The following is a 23,399-nucleotide window of genomic DNA, read 5'->3' as shown; positions in this document are numbered from 1 at the left end:
TTTAGGCGCCCTGGGCGAGATTTTTGCAGCGCCTACTTTTTTAGTATCGGGGCTAGGCGTCCCTTTATATCTGACTCTGGCGCCTCTTTATGCCCGGCGCCCTGGGCGGTCGATCAATCTGACCCTAACTTGAGGTAGGCCGCTACTGTTACAATGATAACTATATATTTAGTTCTCCTTCTACACTTTAAGTTAAAAAAAACCATATTATGCCTAAAATATTTATAACAAAAACATCCTACAGCATAATACTAGTGTCATTTTGTTTGCAATATATTCACGAATAAAGAGTTACTTTACCAGTTGTATTGATAGACGGTTATCATAACCTAAAAATCGGCAAACTGGAGCAGACGTCACAGTTGATTTCTTTCATTTGCATAACATAAGTTCATTGACTTTCACCAGCTACATTTATCGACAATGTTTTCAATTCGATCTACAAAACGTCTGTCGATCAACAACGAACACACAGTATTATTTATTAGAATGCCAAACAACCATTAAAAGGAAAAAAATAGCTGGACACTTTTATCGTTGGTTTCTGAGACAAAAATTCCCGTTTAAAACCTATTATTATATCTGTTTTGTCAGCAATAATGAGAGGGACGACGATATGTATACCTAATCTAACGAGTTTAGTCTCAAAAATCAATGATTAAAAGTGGCCAGCTATTTAACAAGTTTAAATAAACTTCATGATATTGAAAAAAATAATCATCGTCACATTAAAATTATACATTACGATATACGATATGAATTAAACTAAAGCGTCCAATATAAAGGCTAGTTCATGATAAAAACCTACTATTTATCCGGTGGTATTTATAGAAAAATAAGCAAATGTTACACGAGCTACATAATTTTACAGGAAGACCAATCAGTAACCTTTGATCAGATTATATTTAATTAAAGCATTTGGTTTGTATTAAGATAAAATCCATTTCTTATAACAAAGGTTTCCTGTATCTTATTATTTCTGTTAACATAAATATATTCTTAGTAAATATCGATCCGCGTACAATCACAAGAAGTAACACTTTGCCATTGTTACTTTTATCCCATTGTATATAAATAAATCCGCTAACGTTTATTTATGGTTACCGTCTTTGCTTGTTTTATGGCTACTTTAAAGATTCTAAGACAAAGGAATATATACTGATAGGCAATTTCTTTGTCTATTTGTATACAAGACCTATGTTATGTTACTCTTAAAATAATTTTAGGAGTTCGCTTTAAAAAAAATGTGGACAAAAACGTGGGATACATATTTTGGTCACCCTATATAATTGCATTGGTTTAAATGGTTTACACGACAAAAGGTGTAAGCTACCGAAAACTTAAAACCCAAACTTGGTCATTTGATTAAATAAACAACACGCTACATTTCGATCGGAATTTCACTGCAATCCATTTTCCGTCACTTCAAAACGTTCCAAAAGAATTCGGTTAAATTCCACCTACATTGATGTGTGTCAATGGTCCACATCTGCATTGTCACGATCAGGAAGCGCAATGTAGACGTATTCTTGAGAAAGTTGTGACAGCTGTAAGTGGGAGATATATTGCCCTAAATCAGATGTTTCTTCGAAGCGCCGGCGACGTTGGTACAGTGCCAAGAGTGACTCCTCGGATGAGACACAGGACCAGACCAGACCAAGTAAATGTGGACAAGAATATCCAGTCACCAAATCGATGTAAAATAACTAAAAGACAACATATAACATGCTCTTAATAACGATTGATTTGTACGATCAGTAATTGCCATTTAAAATTAATCTAAGCGTAGAGTTACACTGCCCTGACACTTTTATTAATACGTATTGTCATCTCGCATATTCTCTTTGTCAAAAAAGGGACCAAAATATATAAATTTTCATACTTTCTGTAAAACTAAACCGATCTACATACAGTACTATATAAACTTGAAAATAACCTGGCGGTCTTGAGGTAAATCTAAAAATGCCGCAAACTCACTTTCCACTTTTGTGATATTTTTTGTGACTTACAAAGGCGCTCGTTATATCTCTTGCATTTTGCATTTCAAAACGAAACGAATACAAGAAGCAAGGAAATATTCATACAAGGAGAATGAATAAAAGCTCTATATATTTACCTGTTTCGGAGGTTTTAAACTGAATTACTATTGTTATTCGAGACAGAAAAAAAAATCTAACAAAGCCCATAACAACTGATTATAACATAATTTCGAAGAGAATGCATCATTCGATACAACTGCGTTTTACGTTTCGCTGTGACTTTACAGTGCATGCAATAAATCAGCTATATTTTGACTTTAGCGACCAAAATTCGTCGCATATTGTCGAAAATAGTCGACAATCTCAGGTCACGTCACTTAAACACTTTCACAGGTGGGTAACATTAACTCCGATTTTTAGTGCAAAATGGTTAAATAACTAAGGGACGGCATTAATCTTTTACTAATCAAAGTGTAATTAACTAGTATTTCCACTAAACATATTTAATTCACTTTTTGATTTGTCTTAGTATCGATAATAAGTGTTTAAGAACGATTTTATTACAATATGGTGGCTGATGATAACAAGATAACTTAAAAAACTATGGCGTTCACGTAATGAAAATTTCTAAAATAATTCCCATAATCGGTACACCCACAAAAATCTTTGCATAACTTTCACTGACCTTGTAAGTATAAACATGTTTTCGTTCAAGATTTTCAGCAGTGCAAACCCACTTATATTAAAGTAAACATTCGCGACCTCTCTCACGTTCAGACGCATGTGATGGATAGTATTATGATCGGATAATTTGAGATAATTTGGCAAAGGAAAATCCATTGGCAAAGTTCTGTATTGATTTATGAGATGTTTAGTATATCGTACGGATATTAGTCAAGAAGTGATTGTTACAAATGTAAAACATATTTAAGAAGGCTATATATAGATGTATAGTTTACTAGCTGACTACCCGCGAGTCCGTCCGCGCGAAATTAAAAAAAACTTAAAAAGTAGCCTATGTGTTCTTTCAGGCTTCTTCTATATGTATGCCGTTCTGGAGATACCTTCTAACAAAGTAATAGTTACCAAGTCAAGTGTGAGATTGATTAGTGAGGGGACATAAACGTTGATATTTTAATAAGGCTAGTGTTGCGACGATACACCGGCACAGTGTCGGATTTTCTTACTAACAAAACATACATACAAATACTTGCACTTATAATGTTAATAAGATTAACAAATTTTCAATGAAAGCAAACAACAATTCACACCCGTAATCCAGAGGGATAGGTAGATATTACGAACTATATTAAACACGCGAAAAAATTCTACGCAAACAACATTAGCTATCTACTGTTCTTGTAAAATTTATTAATATTCAGAAATCTAGAATAATGAAACAAGGATAATCTGTACGATTTGCAGCATCTGGAGGAAATCTTATGTAATTTTCAAGGAAAACGTATAGAATTCTTACAAAAATTGAAAAGTCTTATATTTTCGTAGACAACTTGATGAAATAAAACCAAGGTTACACAAAAAGCGATGCGACAACGATATAGTGACAATATATTATATTTATTATAAAATTAAAAAGAAAAAAAATAAACGTCGGCATTGGGCAATTGGTATTGTTTATGACGAAAATAAACATTTTCTATACTTACATTTATTTTAAAAGATTTATTTATTACTGTATTCAAAGAGTACTTTGATAATTTTCTATTACTGTCATAAAACCTTAAAAATTTGGAGCATCTAAATTGTACTAATTATTTAATCAATCATAATATTTTTAATAAGATGAAAAATGAATTCTGCATTTATTACTAGATTTATAGCATAAACAAAATACATTTACATCTGGTCGTTAGAACTGTTTCGAAATTTCCTTCCAATAACAATTAACAGTACTCAAACATTAATAGAATTTCTCAGAACCATATCCTATGCACCGAGTTATTTGAGTATTAAATCCCACGCATATATACTAAAACCGTATTATTACGTAAAGTAATCTTAAATTAGTACGGCCTATATTGCGATGTTATGCAATATATCTTCGCATTCAGTGGGTCACGTACGTTATACGTAAAGTTAACGCAGATGCGTGCGTAGGCGATGATTGTAAGGAGAATTTTTGCAGGTTAACTATCGGTCACTTCCTTTACTACAATATGTATTTTTAATTTGTTTAAACATGACTTTTGAGAGCTTAGTTGATGGTTCAATCTCAAGGTTGCAGTATAAATTTAAATTCAGGTATGTAAAATTTAATTTATTAAATTTAGCGTCAATAGCCTATTGGTTAAAGATATGGATTTCCGATCACGAGGTCGGGGGTTCGAATCCCGCCATTAAATAGTGTCATAAACCATGTCCTAGCATAAGCAAAGACCTGATGTTCATTAAATCATTGTCGTGACCATTTCCCAGTCGCGTCTAAAAGCTTTGCTGGTTCATTTGAATGAATCGATAATTTTCATGTAATCGCGCTGTCCGGTCATTGACCTCTCTTTCACTAATAGCGATCATTTTGACACATTGGACATCTATTTATCCTCCATAGGTTTTTTTAAACAGTTTTTTTTATATTAATTAATTTGCTTGGAACCATTGTAATTGACTTGTTTATAAAACTGAATAAGTTGTACAAATATTGTCATTGTATTTTTTAAAGGAGATAGCAAAACTTTTTAGTATAACCTCTTACGTAGTTAATTAAAACCTAGAACTTGTATCAAAGATTACTAGAAATTCCGAAATTCTATTTCGATCCTACTGCATGCTTTCTTTGTATATAACAATGTTTATATTTACGTCATGTTAAATCTGTACATTTGTTTCGAAACTAATGTTCTACACAATAAATGCATTCTCTATATATTATAAGTGTCTTAAATACATTGCTTTTGACTTATGAAACATAAATCGGGACGCTAAAAGACATTACTTTGATTTTTGTTACGTGATACAAACCTAGGATTCATGGGAATAAAAGCATGTTTTTATAACCACTGAGCCACAAGGCTGTCGTAAATCTTGTGTAAACAAAGACATCTTTATGAATTAGACTTGTTCATTGTAAAATCAATTTCCTCAAAACAATAGAACGATAAAATTAAATATTAAACACATTAATTAAAATTTCTAATTAAATTAAGTATGTACTTAAGTAATTTATTATGCAAACGATACTAGAAAATGCATATAAATGAACGATCTATGGTAATATTATGTAAAGTCCATTCGCTTGAGTCTATTTACATCTTTAACTGTTTTATACCGCACCGCATCCGAGATATAAAACTTTTATCTACCATCGACGAGAGAATTAATGCTCTATGACAGAATGAGGTCGTAAGCTTCGATATCACCCTTTTTATTACTATAAAATGCTTTCCAAGTCTTAGTCCCTTAATACAAATAGCTATTTTTCTCAGTCTTTACATACTGGTCATAGTTATCGTGCTGTTGCTTTCATCGCACATATAGGTAAAGGGACGTTTACTGTGGCTTTAACCTGTTATGTTCACCTCACGGCGGATCTGCTTCTACCTCTTCTTCTACAAGAAATTATTATCAAAGATATTTATTTAAATAAATAATACATAATGTTGAGTATATTTCATTCTTTTCAATACAATGTCAACAAAATTAATGAATTGTTTTTTACCACCGCGCTCGATTCTAGTTCCTGTATACAAAAATACTGTTATGTTTTAGAAACTTGAATTTCGAAAGTTGAGAAGGATAAAGGAAGTCGTTAACAATCAAACCGAGTATCTTTACCACACAGGAAACTAATAATTGCTCTTTTAGATAAACTAATAAAATTTCTAAACTTAAAACTATCTAATTTTACTTCATGTGAATAAAATTCACGTCATTATCGACCTTAAATATTTAGAAAACCACAATTAAATCTCAAATACATATTTTGTGAGTCTTTTCTTTTCCTGTATTTAAAATATATTGATTTATATCACATCACAAATAAGGTTTTTAAAATCAAAATAGCATGGCGGTGGTTATAAATCTACATTCCTAGAGTATTTTCATTTTTAAAGCCAGGGTCATGGTAAAAGCGCTCTCAAATTATCTCCATGGAATTTAACAAGGACGCAGTCTGGTAAACAATAATAAAATTCGACGGAACACCAATCAATCACAGCCGTAACAATTCCACAATGAAGTTGTAAATTATATCGACCGCATCCGGTTGTTTTTCGTAGTATAACCACGAATATCGGGCGCCGCTAATTCATCTATTGCAATAGTTTATTTTAACAAAGCAAACCAGGTCAAGAAAATCAAAACGGCGTTGGAAAAGTAGGCATAACCTTCACCGAGAGATCTGTGCGAAAAACGATCAAGCGAACTGACAGACACGTGTGTTCTATTACAGCATTCTATCCTTATTGCATATGAAAATAAGAGCGACAATAGGTTACATATTGTTACGAAACACGAGGAGAACATTGCAAAGATAATTACCAAAGAGATGTGGCACGGCGACCCCAATACACGTTAACCGTTTGCCACGTAATTAAGACGTTTCCAGGGAGTCGTCGATCCATGTCACTAGAGGCGAAAAGTAGCATTTTCGCGCGAACTCGCGATGATTTTGTATAATTAATTTAGTGGGAAACATTTTAACAGTACGAAGCTTTTCGAAAATTGGGGTGTGTCGAGTGACCCAGTGGAGCGAATGTTGGAAGTGAGCCCAAAACGTGCGACGTTTTCCTAAAACTCAATTTATGTTTTCCACGTACTGAAAATCTCGAGTAGATTGTAAAGGGCGGGCCTCGTTTATACTAGGTTAGTAACAATGTTGTGCTTTCTAACGTTTATTTTCTTAAGTCCATTGTTCTTCTTTGTATAACAAAAAGCGATGTTTATTTTGTAAATTTAAATTCAAACATATTAAAATACCATTTGAGACATATGAGAAAAATTATAATTACAATTTTAATATCTTGACTTATCGTTAGTCATTAAGTTATTACTCTCTAGAAATATATTAAAAATGCTGTAAACATATTGTATTAGGTCGTTGTGAGTTCATCGCACGGCAAACGACCTTAATAACAGTTTCTTTGAACAAATAAATGTAACACTTGAAATGAGACAAACGTTTTAACCATATCGGCGATGAAATAAAATACAAAGGTAAAGATACTTCGTTGTTTTCAATTTTTTTGTACATACAAACTACTACTACAAATTTAACACGTAGCAGTTAACGTGTTAAAAAAGAATACATGAATCAATAGTTCGAAAAGAAAACAATATTTTTTTGTATTTATAACAAAAATAAGTCCTAAAATCTTTTTTGTATTATGTTAGAATAACTTATTATAAAGGTGAATAGAATTTATGTTCTCATCTTCTTTAATTATAAAAACGTAATAGCTTTTTCTTGCTATTTCACAATCTGAATTACACTTTACGTTGCCTATATAAAAATTATTTTCAGATGCAAGCAATCTATCGGCCGTTATACACCATTTCGCGTGAAACTTAATTTTCCTTCACGACTACAGATTTAGTTTTCCAAGTATTTAACTGTTGGAGAAGTCGGTATTTTTTTTTAAATTTCACATGACACGCGTCAACGCATTAGCAACATCCTTTGTATATTAGTTTTTTTTACGAAACATTTATTTAAAATCATGTTACATATAATTCAACGAAAGATTCAAATTATTCAAACGATACAAAAACAAGTAGTTGCTTCACTGATAGCGTATCCATACATCCATACATATGCGGATAATTATATAATAATTAGGAGAAAATGTATAATTTAGTAGTAATCTTTAAAAAAACATACTTTTGTTTAATTGGAACATGAGATGTTAGTTTATAATTAATTTATATCATATTATTAAAAGGATACTTCATCATATTCTATCAAGTCCATTGATAATCTTACTAATATTATAAATGCGAATGTATAGATGGATGGATGTTTGTTATAAGGTATCTACGGAACGTCTCAAATATTGATGAAATTGGGTATAAATATAGAACATAGTCTGGAAGAGCACATGGGTTATTAATTAAGTTTTCTACCATTCCGCGCGGACAGAGTCGCAGGCGACAGTTTGAAGACATCTAGTTCAATTATATCTCTATAGCAAACATCAAACGACCAGGTTAAAACGGTTTCAAGGAAATAACTGTGCCATAAACAAACGTGTACAACGGATTTCATTCTAATTAGCGATGGTAGGTAAACAGAATAGTGTAATAGTGTCGGTTTGTATTCACGATAACAACCACGTGTAGCTTACGTAACTAATCGCGTTTACGTTACCAATAGTTTGGATGTGAATCAAAGATTTGAAAGGCTTTGTGTCAATGTGTTCCTGTTTATCTTTAATTAAGATGATTAAAGAAAAGTAACAATAATGCATCATTTTTATAAGTAACTTGGATAAAGATAATTCAGTGTATGTTAGATTTTTTTCAATCAATAACTCACAATAGCATAGAAAGATTTTCACAAAGATTATTTTGCTACAGATGTCAATTCAACTTAAAAATATTGCTTAATTAAATTGAAACGACGCCTATACGTACACAACGCAACGTAAATCTTCGAAACTAATATTGTACCTATCGCAAGTATCGCGCTGCGCCCTCTACGTACACATAACGATGACTCGTAGACGTCAGATTTATTTTGCCTTGTGTACGGGGCTTAGATAACGACATAAATTCTGCCATTATTATAATATTTCCACAGAGTCACTTCGATGCATGCACTTAGCGTACCGTGTATAGACAGCACGAAAATACAAATAAGATAAAAATCCAGACTATAAAAACGAATTTAAAAGTTTGCAAAGAGAACGTGCTCTTTAGTAAATCCTTTTTAATAACAAACCAAAGCTAACGGAAGACTGCAAAACAACATGAGCCGCAAAATTATTATCGATAATTGTAATTTTACACGTGGGCAGAACTGTAACGTAAGGTCATTCAATAACACTGTGCAGTACTGCAATTGCCTAAACTCACATGTCGTTGAAGACCAGTATTCTTTTGACAGTAAATGTACTGCAGTGTTGACTGCTCTGTCTGCCTGTTCTGTCCTCGTGTAAAACAGGTATAACTCCAAAGATAAACAGGCGCAGCAGAGTGTAAACAAATGCCGGCGAACGTTTATGCCCTTCGGACGCCAGACTGCGTTTAAACCTCGATTTTTACCAATAAACACAGTTCCGAGAACCGCGACCGCATCCTCGGTTATATCAGTGCTTGCGTGCAAAAATCGATAAATAAAAAAAACATCACGTCATCGATTCCGCCAATCGATTTTATTAAAACTGACCAGTGCAGATAACCTTGTTACAATCGCCTTATAAGTGAAATTGGTTAATTTAAGTATTAAATAAGAATGAAGACAGATAAACGCCAATTACGTGAAACTCTAATTGAACATAAAAATGTCAAGGTGCCAAATTGAAAAATTACCCCAGTCGTAAATTACCAAAGTTGGGTCGAGCCCCGACCAACTTGGAATGTTAAGGAAACGCCATCTAAGCACTTCGCGGAAGCAATTCTTTTTCTTTTAATTATATACTCTCGGGAAAATTGTTCATACGGTTTCATTTCATCTTGAAATTATAATTGTTTAAAGAGAAATAACATGAATCACTTATCAGTAACAAGCTCAAGTGACTAAATACGGAACAATAATTAAGGGAAAACAAACGTAAGAACTACATAAAAAAAATATTTTTCATGAAAAAAATAAAGATTTTGTAAACTTGTAACAACACAATGAAATATGAACTGAGGTTCACTTCACTCCGATTATGGTTCGACAAATAATCAAAATCGTGATAAAAATTTCCACAACGACCAATCCAAAAAGGCCAACTTTACCATAACTGATTAAAAAATCTTTCGGGGAACATTATTTCAAAATCTTTATGTTTCTTACTTTGATGTTAAAGTAATAAAGATATGGTAATAACAATAATTGTAATAATTTGGTCATGTTGGTATCTGCAAGGAAGTTGTGCGGTGGGCAAATGGGTCGAAGCAAAAAGAAATAAAATATCCAGTGAAAAAAACATGTGTTGTAATTCAGCGAAACTTGGCTATAATTTGAAGATTTCCTTACCACTGGTCAGTATATTATTGTTGGCAGTTTGTGGCTATTTTTCCACCGTTCCTATTTTAAAATTAAGCAGATGTTAAAAATAAAACTCATCATCATCAGCTCCCTATACGTCCACACCGAGGGGTTTGCAGAATACCCTAAGTTAAGGGTGATTAGGCCATAGTCAACCACGCTGGCCAAGTGCTGGTTGGTTGACTTCACACATCTTTGAATGTCTTCTTAGATATGTGCAGGTTGCATCACGATGTTTTCCATCACCGTAAGAACGTCGGATAAATGTACATATGTAAATCGTAAATAGAAAAACACATTGGTACATAGCGGGATTGGAACCCAGGACCTGCAGATTGCAAGTCAAGTGCTTGACCCCTGAGCAACCGACGCTATAAAAATAAAACTACTACTTTTTAACGTACTTTCAAATATCTGTACAAAACCATTATTATCTCTTTCATTCTACTTAAATAAAAAGAGAGAACTATATGTTTTTCCCGTAATTATGAGATAGTTTATAAATCAGCTTTATCCACAATTAATTAAGATCATTCTTTTAACGCTGTCTTTAAGCCTTACACTTTTCCTTTAAAACTGTTACATCTCAATAAAGAGAGAAAATATATGTTATTTGAGGTATTTTCGGTTTAAAAACGTCTTTAATGGTATTTTCAAATGGGAACACAATGTTTCATTACCTAATGTTCTGTATGTTCTGGATTCATGTTCCAGGATTACCTAATACTTATTCTGGATGGTGAAATTATTAAAAGTCTATCAAAAAATTAAGTACATAAATAGGGTTGTAAAGTTCATTTTCTATTAAACCAAAATTGTATCGATAAAGTACTTATTTTTTCAGCGTCTATTCTTTTAAAACATAAATGCCTTTTCACAAGTTCCTTATTATAGAGTCTTGTGATAAATTATAAATCAAGACAAATTATGTCAATGTTTATATTATAAATATTGAAGTAGAGATGTTTCCAAAAACATCTTAAATATATCACCAAGGAATTAAATGTATCGTAAGTTTTCTTTTTCTGAAGCATTGCCTGCGAGCATTCGTAATTATTCATCCCGTGGCAGTAATTGCAGCTCCAATTCCTTTATTAAATTATCGTGGTAAAATCTACGAAGGAAAATTCTACAGTCTAGTTCACGCGTGGAATTCAAAACAAACATTGACGACCTTAGCTTAATATAAATAAGGATTAATTTGGAACATGAGAAAAATCGCAATTGTACGGTGAGCGGAGCGGCAAACTACATATTTCCACACATCTATATCTCGGTAATTCAATCTTAAAGTACACGTAATAAGGGATATATTCGCGTGCACCTAATGGAATGTAGGGCTAAAGTACATAAACTATGTAGCTATACTTTCCAGCTTTGTCGGACAGTCGGGAATAACGTCTAATTACCGCGGGAACCCTTCGGTGAATATCGAGACTAGGGATGTCCCCACAGACATAAACATCTAAAAACATTTAATTAATTTCTCCCGACTAAGTCGACTTCCTCCAACTTTCCGAAGAAACCAAAACGAATTTCATACACTTCATTGAAGATGTAATAACGTAAACTATAAACCATAAAAACATCAAATACTTTATCATGTATTGCATTGTAGATAACCTAAAAAAAATCTAGTTAAAATAATTGTAATTGTTAGCTAACAATAGTAATTTCATCGATAACAAATTCTAACGTAGCACAACACTATTATAGGTCAGTGGATAATCTTATACAAGTTGATTGTGTACAAATTGTAATATGCCCGTTTGTTCGACGAATGTAAAGTCGCAAGTGGACATAGCTTTCCTTTGTAGGAACAAGTATTGAATTGGCTTTTTTTTTTAAGGATACAAAGGCGTTTCGCACTTGAACATAACAAAACGACGTGAAGTACGGTTTAGTAAACATGTAGCATTTTTACGCTATAAAATATCATGTTTCATACAATGATTGCTTAAACACACAATATAAAAACAAATTTTATTTTCATGTTTATTTCTAAAGGGATTTTATGTCGATATTTAAGGAAATGCGACGATACCGACACATAAATATTTATAACCATTTAATGATATATCATATCCGTATACAAACCTTATCAAACTCCGTTGTTATAATTACAAGCAATATTGTAAATACTATCGATATGACTACTATTACACATTAGCTGTCGCCCGCGATTACGTCCGTGCAAAATTAAAAAATATAATAATTAGTAGTCTGTGTTCTTCCAGATGATGTAGGCCAAATTTCATCGACATCAGTTCTGTCGTTCTGGATATAACTTCAAACAATTTATCCATCTATCTAAACATTCCCATTTATAATATTAGTTAGATTAATTAATAAGTAAGATAAGAAGTACATAACATTATTCGTCGTACATATTATTAATAGTCGAGCGTCGGTGGCTCAGTGGTCAAGGAGCGTCGGTGGCTCAGTGGTCAAGCACTTGACTTGCAATCTGCAGGTCCTGGGTTCGAATCCCGCCATGTACCAATGTGTTTTTCGATTTCCGATTTACATATGTACATTTATCCGACGTTCTTACGGTGAAGGAAAACATCGTGATGCAACCTGCACATATCTGAGAAGTAATTCAAAGATATGTGCGAAGTCAACCAACCCGCACTGGGCCAGCGTGGTTGACTATGGCCTAATCACCCTTAACTTAGGGTAGGCTCCGAGCCCCTCGGTGGGGACGTACAGTGAGCTGATGATGATGATGATGAACATTATTCGTTATGTGATAGAAATGTAATTATATACTTATAAAAATTTACTGACCAGAGTATGTATACTATTAAACATTGAATCAACAGTACAGACTGTCGAACTATCAAGCACGGTAGAAACTGACGTCACACCCTAACTGTCCCGTGAGATAGTCGTATAGCTAAGTTCCCTTTTCCACCAAGAAACTAGCGTTACTATGAGCCATGTACCATTAGTGCGGTCGCGAATATCATGAAAATATCGTAATCAAAGTCTAGTGGTGTAGTAGTGGAAAAAGGACTTAAAGCTATGCTCACCCTCAATTGATCGAATGTATACATAACTGATAGCACAAATAGCTTGGACATCCTTTGTGTCACACGTCAGGTGTTGTCAACAATGAGGCTATTGCATGAAGATTAATTAACATACACACTTGGGCTTGATTGCGTGAACTAATTCCAATAAATTGTGCTGTAAATAGTAAAACTAACTGTCATCCGTGCAGGATTGAAAAAATACTTAATTAGAAGCCTTTATGTGTATTCTACATTTACGCCAAATTTCATTAAGTTTCATGCAGCCGTTTTGGAGATACCTTCTAACAAACATCCATTCATTCATCCCACTATCCATACATCCAAACATTTGTATTTATAATATTAGCTAGTTATATATGTTTTAGCCGTTTTTTATATAAGTTTATGATAATGTCTCACGAAAGTTTGAATAATTTAAAAAACTTTATATCTTCATACTCATCTATTGTTCTCTTTTTTCGTATTTACAATTACTTAATCTATGTGATTATCACAAAATTACTGTATTTGTAAACATATATATAGAATGTAAGCCACGCTAACAAATAATCGTTATAAATTGAACCATTACAAGATAAAATCTTTCCTCATAAGTTGAAACATAGGTTGGGTGTACACTGGTTTCAAACAATAAATGTTTCTGTATTTTAAATACAAAGAACATAAAATAAAGTGCTTCAATCTACTTTGCTCGAATCATCTATACTATTATTATAAAGCGGAAGAGTTTGTTTCTTTAAACGCGCTAATCTCAGGAACTGCTGGTCCGATTTGAAAAATTATTTTGTTGTTGGATAGTCCATTTATATAGGAAGGCTATATAACATAACGCTGCGACCAATAGTTTTTTTCCGCGTGGACGGAGTTGCGGGCGACAGCTAGTGGTTAATATAAAAATATGTTTATAATTAAATAAAACGTTCAGCTAAATATTTCGTATAACTTACTATTTTTGCTCCATTACATTTCCTTTGAGAACTTAAAGAAAGAATGATCTTAAAATACCTGAAACAAAAGAAAAATAATTATTATTAACTTGTCCGACAATTATTAAACATCATAAAATATATGATTCATAACATAGTTTAAATAAATAAGTGTTTTGTCAAATTCTCGTTAGCTTGGTGTGTTCTTAACTTTATTACGAGCGCTGGATAAATCTACTTTGACTTTCTAACATGACTCTTTGAATTATTAATATTAAGGCCGTTTCCTTCTTGAGCTGGTCTTCCTAAGCCGATCAGTAATTTCGCGCTCGACATACTGCTTAATATTTATGTATGAGACATACAACGATTTAAGATGGCTTAATAAATTGTGATACTCGACAAGAAACATCTTACAAACTCAATCTATATATGTAAGATTTTTTATACATTTGAAACAATAAAGAACTAGCCATCTTCCATAGTGTAATTTCTATTAGCACATAAAATATAAATGGTGAAAATAAGATGACCAAATTATCATTTTAGATAGATGGATGTTTGTCAGAAGTTATCTCCAAAACGGCAGCATGGATCTTACTGCAATTTGGCATAGACGTAGAACATAGTCTGGAAAACACATAGGATACAAATTAAGTTTTGAAATACCAAGTACCAGTCACGAGCGACAGCTAGTATTCTATAATTTTAAAGTCCTTTTCTACAACTTAATACGGATGTTTTAAAGTCCATTTAGTTGTTATCTACGTTTCTATGCATCCAAATTACATGCAAGTTAAAGTTAGCCAAACATCGGATAACGGAAATCGGTTTCTGATGGGTAAAGTCGTTAAGCCAAGTCTAAAAATAAGTTAAAACAAACTTAATGTTATTTGTTTATAGTTAAACAAACTATAGTTGAACTTGAACATTCGTCAACGTACAGTCAGCGTCATATAGATCGTCACAGACAAGATATGCAAATATATAGGTACACCAAAAGTAATCAATTATATCGGTACAACAAAAGTCCTCAAAATAATAGATACATCCACCCTGCTCAAATACATCGGTACATACACAGCGTCAAATATATGAGTACATGCAAGATGCTCATAAATATCGTAGCAGCCATAGCGTCATAAGTAACGGTAAGGCCACGAGACCAAACTAACATATATGACGACAAACTTTAATTTGATGTTGGTTTTATCTACCTAATATCTGTCATCCGCGTCGAACACTTTTAGTAAATTTTGAAAAATGGTTTGATGCAAAAGTGTCAAATGAATGTAACAGAAGTAGTTTATTCCAAATTGTATCACAAGTATATAGAGATAGAGTTCAATTTTGTCAAATGTACCGATATTTTTGCGCACCTTGACTGCTTCGTTACTTATGACGCTGTGGCTGCTACGATATTTATGAGCATATTGCATGTACTCATATATTTGACGCTGTGTATGTACCGATGTATTTGAGCAGGGTGAATGTATCTATTATTTTGAGGACTTTTGTTGTACCGATATAATTGATTACTTTTGATGTACCTATATATTTGCATATCTTGTCTGTAACGATCTATATGACGCTGACTGTACATCTTCTGGCTATACTTAAAAAATGTTTATTCCAAAATTGTTTACGGTAATAGATTATGAACATGGTCCTATATTAAACCACTAGGCGCCTATTGTGTACAAGGTTTTGACCATTTTATTTGAATGCATATATCCTACATAACTCTAGAACGATGCAACGGACCATGATAAAATCTGTTAGTTAGTTTATAGTATAGAATAGCACACAGGTTACTCAGATTCTTAATTTGAGAAGAACTAATAATAAATAAATAAAGAAAAAAACTAAAAATGGAAGGTGAATAGGTCAAATATAAAAGATGGAAGATTATTCTTCGAATGTGATTTTCCTCTACATTTCCAAGTAATAGCTCACCTAAGCGCCTGCCATCTTTGAATTACGACCAATCGTCGCTTCGGACTTTCGCGGAACATTGTTACTGACCATTGTACATATATAAACATACAAAGATATATAACATAATATAAACATATAGTTTTTGAATGATTATGCCAAGTGACGCACATTATTCTTTGTTATTTCGTAGAACAATTCCTGTTTTATTTGGCAACGATCTTTCTGATGTCATCTCTCGATTATTAAAATAAAGTCGAATTGGTAAATTCGAATGCACAACCTAATATTTCGCATGCTGCAGGTAAAGAGAACTTTGGTGTCTCGATTGTCTCGAAAGGACAGACGCACGTAGAGCTTAAGTGGTTAATAAGAAGTGTTTTAGTGTACCTAGATATAATATTGCAAAACTACACAAAGCAAATATTAAGTGACTCTGAGTACGGCAGATAGGTTATTGAATATAAACGTTAACAAAAAAGAAAATAATAATACCGACGATGTAAATTATCACCAATAAATTGCAAATAAGTGTAAAATTTTAATCAGCACCGACAAGCAACCGTGCAAATACAATTTAGGTTAATTCATTTATTCAGTACAGCCGCGGAATAAGCAATAACGTGATGATTACATATTTACATTTATATTGAAAAATTATCACCGCAGTTCGCACAATACCATTAAAACAGGCAAAACTTAAACATATGAAGGCAAAGATGAAAAGGGATCTTAACAAGTTCCGTGGCATATGCTTTTTAAGATGTCTTTATGAAAGCCGCATACATCATACTCGCTTGGACTTGCTAAGAGAGTCAACTGGAATAAAGTTAAGATGAACTCGACACGAGAGCCTGCGACATTGAACATGTCTTTTGAATACCCTATTATGTTCAATTCTGGTATTAAATCATAGAAATAAACTCAACCGTCAGTTTCTACTGTTATAACTATCGTCCGTGCGGAATTAAAAAAAAAACTTAATAAGTAGCCTATATGTTCTACTAGACTATGTTCTATATCTATGCCAAATTTCATAAATTTCATCAAAAATACATTCATCCATCTAAACTTTCGCATTTATAATATTAGTAAAATAAGATAGATTAATAGAAATGGTAACATGTATAAAACAGTAGTTTCAACAGTGGAAACTCACGGTTACGATAACCATAAAAACTACAATACAATTACTGTTATTGCTTAATATTAAACTCAGCTGAGACAATGAAATTACTTTTATCATATCTTACGTATGAACAATATTCAATGTATGCGTAGATGTAATCAGTACTGCCATAGAACTGGTGTTTAGAAAGTGTAATAGTACCCACAGAGCTGGGGTCTCCATTAACTTAGTTAATTGCTCACATATGTGAAGAGAGCGTGACAACGTCTATAGTTTGCTGGGCACACTTGTCACGAGACATGTTACGATGAAACTTATGTCACTGCCAAAATTGCTGTCAAATGTTACAGCACTTACAAAGATAAATAGAAAGAAATAACTCAAAACAATCCAAATAAAAATAAACTATTCGGAATTAAATATAAAGTCTAAATACTAAATCAAAATATGAATAGTTCTTAAAATAAATTTACTAGTCAGTTTAACAAGCAACAAATATTTAAAACGCGCGAAAAACATTCCTCTACTGCCAGTGATGCAAATAAAAACTTTAATATTATAATTCCACCTTTAAGGAAATCCGAAGAAGAAAACGAATCGAATGAAACCTCACAATTAAAATTCGGTCATGCAAGTACAAATAACCTAAACAACACCAGTCAGTTGGGCAAAAAAGAACTTTATAGTATAATATTGTTATGATATATCAAAAATCGGAGTAAAGTCAGGCATTGATCTTGTAATTAGGGCTGTTTAGCTTTGCTTACTTCAGTATTTCAAACACGACCCATTTCTGATCTATACGCAAAAAACGGATGGCTTAATGCGTCAATATTGTTTGAAAACGATTACAAGATTAAAGTGTTATTTTTTACGAAAACCAAATGTTTATACTCGTGTTATATTTAGATTAGTTACAGTTCTTGTAAATGTAGAGATTTCAGTATAGTTTATATGTATAGGAAATTATTTCATATCCAAAACACTCGAATCTATAAAAATGGACAGGACTTAAATTTGCATAGTTGCTCCTATAATTGGCATGTACAAATATTGACATTAAAAGGAAATTTTATACCAAATTATGAAGAAAAAACCTACAATAACGCAAGCAATTTATTTCCGTATTTACTTGCACGCGCGCCACACTGACACAAAAATGCAGCAAAAAGAAAACAACATGTAACATCATAAAGCGAGGATTAACATAAAAATTACACGAATGAAATACAATCAAAACTTCGCAATGAAGAGATGACATCTGAGTGTCTCTGCAGAGAATGTGCACATGTAACACGAAGATGGTCGACAAGTAGGTCAAAACATTATTTATAGTTCGCACGTCACCATACGATGCGACGTAACGGATTGAGAAGTGAGACGAGGTCCGTTGTCGTTGTCAGACTCTGTTGCTAACAGACTATCAGGTAACGTATATAAGAAAACATTGAACACTACCTGTGTTACGACAGAATATGAAAAAGGAACCATATAACGGTAGACAATTCCAGAAATCAATTTTACAATGTCTGAAACATAGCAGAAAGTATTGCTGCTGCATAGAACATTTTGACGAGAATGGTGTTTGTAATGGTAATTAGGATTATGCAAATATTTTTTTTTCAAACAATAGAACAACTTTTTCGCTTGGTACAGGACAGGAAAGCGTTCGCTGAGCTGACGGCCAACCTCCAGTAATGGAGAGGAAGAGAAGAAGAAGAGAAAACAATTTAATTGTAAACGAATCGATCGAATCGAATCGACTGACTATACAACAAGAAAAAGGATAGTAATTACCCCTTAACTGTAAAATATGTTAAAGCCATTACTTAATTCGACGCGCAGTTTCAATCCTCTGTATTAAAGCAATAGCTTATTAAAAGTTTCTTTAATTTACAATTGTTTTTTTGAGAATTTGGTTAGCTTTTACAATATCAAATCAAACAACGAAATATTTTATTTTACACTTATGACTCTCATGTTTCCAACTTGCGTTTCTATAAAATATAATATTAGTTTTATTTTATAATCTACACCTCCGATTAATAATTCAACTTCTCGGTAGCAAAACTCAGCACTCGCTCGAAGATTTTACGTCAACGGTCAAATCCGTGAAGTTAGTCATTTAAATGACTAAGCATAAATGAGAGAACGGTAGCAAGAAGTTAGGTATTACGTTTGCTTACGATCGTTTCGACGTTTAGATGATTATTAGCTATTTGCTTTACTTTCTTTGGTCCAATGTACTTTTCCAGTCAATAAGAGTGACAAGAAAACATAGGCCTGTTAAGTAGTCGACTTATTATGTAAGAAATCCTAAAACATAAAAGTAAAAATCATCGTAACTTTTATTTCAATGATTTGTTACTACATTCACTGTACATAATAAATCATATATTATTTATTTTATTTACTTTAAAATTACCAAAGCGTTTCGAAATAACAAACATGAAATAAAACAAACACAAACAGCCGTATTTCACCAGCTGAGCCAATAAATAAATTTGTGACATGAACGTTCAAAACTCTGACCTCTTTTAGTCAATTTATCTTGATTTAGACATGTGCAAAAAAGTTAACTACCTCCTTAGCTTACAGCCGCGAAAGCGAAGCGGAACGAATGCGAAGCGTAACTCCTGTATCACACTATCATATTAATCAGTATTTTGTGTAGATTTATCACACATACAATAAACTAAGGACTACTTAAGGCCTTGAATGTGGAGGTAAGGCACTAAAACAGATAAGAGATTCACATCAAACATCGCTTCGCTTGTCCGTGTGTTACAGGCGTTAGTATAACGAAGGTAAATAATAAATAACAACCTACACAGAGGTCTCGACATACATGTTTCATGTTATCAACCAAAATTGGATACACTGTGTATCCTATTCAAAATCATATTGCCATCGCTTTCATTCTCTTTCAAAAAATTAAGATAACTAATTGTTCTACGTTTAAACTTTCACATACAAAGCGTTATACTCAGTATTGGCAATATTTAAAAATTAACTTTTGTCGAGTTTACAAGCGTACAAAGAAGTTGATTTACGATTTTTTGTTACTTTGTCTGTTTGTGTTCGCGGTTCACTTGGAACGTATCCAGTCAATAAATTATAATTGTGTAATTTTATTAACCACATCAAAACATCGCAATTTTTTGTGCAATTTCATTTTTACTTTTGTCAGATTGTTGCTTACATTTTTATTCAGATTACAAGTATTACTAGCTTTTGAGGGCGACTCTGTCCGCGCGGAATTATAAAAAAGCCTATGTGTTTTGCAGATTATATTCTACACGTATGCCAAATTTCAGCAAGATTCGTTGAGCCGATTTGGAGGAACCATGTAACAAACATCCATCATCTAAATTTTCACTTTAATACAAAGTAAGATTAATTTAACCCACAACTGCAGTTGCAGCAGTGCAGTTTCATTTTTCTTTATTTTACTAACCAAAGATCTACTAGTACTACCGTACATACATTTCACATATTTATCCTATTATCAAGCAGGGATAAAATAACCTAAGCATAACAGTATTGAAAGAAACCGATTTAGAAAATATCTTATATTCACAAACTTAATAAAAATCTAAAATTTTATGCTTTGTGAATAACATATGAGATTCGGAGGAGCGTGAAACTTACAGAAATAAGATTAGAAAAGGTTCTTCAAAAGTACGAAATGTTTGTAATATAAAAACGTTATGAAACCGATGCGGCCGTTGAGGGACATCGCTAGTGTGACCTTGACCTAACCTTCAAAATAGTTTCATGTCCAGTGTCACCTATAAAAGTATTATGCGAGTTAAATTGATTTCAATATCGAATTGAGTGAACTAGAAACATTATTGACTAAACTTTATTGGCTTTATCCATTGGTTCCGATTTTTACTAAAGGACTGTTCTAAAGATTTAATTCTATAAAAGAAGATATAGCATACTTCATAATAGTATTTATATAAAGTCATAAAAATTCAAATATTGCCTTACAATAATTAATGACATTATACATAAAGCCGGCTGTTTGACACATGATGTTAGCGCTTGAAACAACCAACACCATAGCCAATACCCTACCGCTCTCTATGCTTGGTCTGCGGCGCTTTTTTATTTAGAAGCCCCAGACGTAGCTTTTGCTTTTTTCAATCTTTGATAGTTTAATTCTATTGAGTATTTTTAACAACTAAATTCAACGTGTAAACCGTTGAAAATTGAAAAATCCGTTACGGGCTCAATTCAACTGCAGGCAATTAAACATCGGAACGATCGGTTCGTGCTAGAGTTGCGCAATGTTTGCTCCATGCAACTGTTCCATTGTATTTGAACGGATGAATATTTGAAAATGGATCAAATATACACAGATTATGACCTGATATCATTCTACGAATAAAAAAAATAATTTATTCACACAGAAGAGTTGTTTAAAAAGAGAACAACGACTGAAAGTAAACATGTATCAATGTAGAAAACAAAAGCATATCGCGAACCGACATTAATTTAAGAAAAAAGACAAGAAGATTTTACGTTTTAAAAACACGTAAGAAGGATTTGTTGTAATTCAAAGGGATGTAAGACTTATGACACAAATAGAGAAATGCAAGTGATCCAAAAAACGTATTAGTTTAAGTTTCTTTGCATCTGTAACAAACTATATTAGATATTTTGACGTCCACAAATCTTTCGATCAACATCGTCGTTCCATCGATAGGGTTGTACCCCTTTCGTTTTACATTTACGATCATTGCGTGAAAGTTTATCGTATCGCATTTTAGTTTTACTGTATGTGGGTACCGCATCGGTTCCTGAGTGCTCCCGGTGTAGGCATCATGTACTTGAGTGCAACGCATTGACGTCATAGCACTGCACTGGACGTAGACCCGGTCGCCGACTTCGTAACGACCGCTTAGTTATATTGATTGGTATCGCCTTATGAAACAAATGCCTATGTGATTTACTAAGATTAAAATGTTTGCAACTGTAAATTTAAACAATTTAATAAACACAAAATTATAAGTACGATTATACAAAGAACAACTCAAATCATATTTTTAATCATATTTCTATGGACAAAAGTTTATGAAACTTATAGTGTAACTTAATTACTTGCCCACTAGTAATTTTTTTGATAAAACAAACATGTATGGGGAATTTTTGAACTATCAAAAAAACTACTAAGAACACAAAATCAAGCAATAAAGAAGAGTTATCAATATAAACAGACCATTCATCACTAACCTATAATAAATACGAGTATGCTCAAAGATACAGTTGCGGTAACCTCACATGAACTCCGACAGGCCGAGGTGATCGATCGTTCCAATATGGCATCATCAAAATAAACACGTTCCTTGCTTTAGCGAGCTCAGGTGGGCCATAACTGTAAACTAAAGTGCAACTACACGGAAATATACGTAGACAGTAACGTAGTTACGACAATTAAAAAGAGTAACCTAACTTATATTTAAATGTTATTTGGGGCTTACACAGACTACTCGAGACTAGTAAACCAAGAGAGTTTCTTAGTGTAGATTTATAAGAACAGAAGACTCATTATGATAGACGAAGACAGAAAGGACGACAAAAGTCTAAACAGGATGTTATGTTTCCCAATACACATCCAATACAATTTGTGTGTTATTAGTAATTACGCAATATTAGCAAACAAGCAGTAGTTAGCATCACAATAAATCTATTAATATCAGCGCAGTCAAAGTGTTTGGGCTGGCAGCCATTAGTGAGAGAGATGGGTAATTAAGAGATCTTCCGGCAGCGGTTGCAAGAAACAGCTGATTTCATAGAACTAACGTAATTGAGGCTAAGCGCCGCTTAAAGAGACTTGCCTACGTTCACGGAGTCATGAAACTCCGTTGTGTATGTTTTTTTTTTATAAGAGAAGGGGGGGCAAAGAGGGGTGATCAACGACATTTTTATTTGTTCTAATATTATGTGGTATAGTTGCTCCTTTTCCGTTCTGAAACACCGGTACAAAAAACACATTGTCATCACTAATTCTCTTTGAAATAATAAAACAGACAGAGTAATTAATGATACCTCTACTTACATTGATATAGGTGATACAGACTACAAATTAAGCAAGCAACGATAGGAACAACTTGTTACTTGCGTTTTAAAAATTGAATCCAAAAGCTTAAGAAGATTAACTAGAAAATTATCGTATTTTATATAGATACAGCAGTAGTTAGTGCATTTCTAGACGCATCAGAATTACATAGA

At 32.9% G+C, this 23,399-nt stretch overlaps 1 protein-coding gene across 2 annotated transcripts in view; it reads right to left on the bottom strand.

The window, feature by feature from the left end:
* Dyrk3 (Dual-specificity tyrosine phosphorylation-regulated kinase 3) overlaps positions 1–23,399 on the bottom strand; it is a 112,697-nt gene that overhangs the window by 7,831 nt on the left and 81,467 nt on the right. The gene's annotated exons all lie outside the window — the stretch shown is intronic.

Source organism: Papilio xuthus, unplaced genomic scaffold (genome assembly GCF_000836235.2).
Source record: "Papilio xuthus unplaced genomic scaffold, Pxut_1.1 DF826159.1, whole genome shotgun sequence".
Taxonomy (NCBI): Eukaryota; Metazoa; Arthropoda; class Insecta; order Lepidoptera; family Papilionidae; genus Papilio; species Papilio xuthus.
Note: the sequence above shows the minus strand (reverse complement) of the source record. Positions and strands in the feature narration are given on the sequence as shown.